Below are 436 nucleotides of genomic sequence, written 5' to 3'. Positions count from 1 at the left end.
CCCTTAATGCATTTAAATAAATAAATAAATAAATAAATATATTATTAGTATTGATATGTAAATTTCATTTGTGATTTTTTTGAAAAAATTTTGTCTGCTTGCAGTAATTGTCAACCCATCTTTAATGCGTTTTTAAGAAGCATTCCTTGAATTTTGTGGTCGTTTTTCTGAAATGGAAAAGACCGCCACCGATGAAGTCCTACTTGTTTCCCTGTTGATTGAAACTACACGGCAAGGAACATTTTTTAACTTCCGCACCAAAACGATATTGATAGTAACACATAGGATAACGTCTTACTTTCGAATCAGTATGGAGCGAACGACGTCGCTTGCGATCTGAAGTTTGATATCTCGTTCTGCTTCGTCCTTATGCAGTTTTTATCTTCGCAACCTGCATACTCAAAGCGTCTATGGCTTCCATGATATGGTCATTATT

The sequence above is a fragment of the Teleopsis dalmanni genome, chromosome 1 (genome assembly GCF_002237135.1).
Source record: "Teleopsis dalmanni isolate 2A chromosome 1, ASM223713v2, whole genome shotgun sequence".
Lineage (NCBI taxonomy): Eukaryota > Metazoa > Arthropoda > Insecta > Diptera > Diopsidae > Teleopsis > Teleopsis dalmanni.
The sequence above is the reverse complement of the archived record's forward strand: the minus strand, read 5'-3'. Positions refer to the sequence as shown.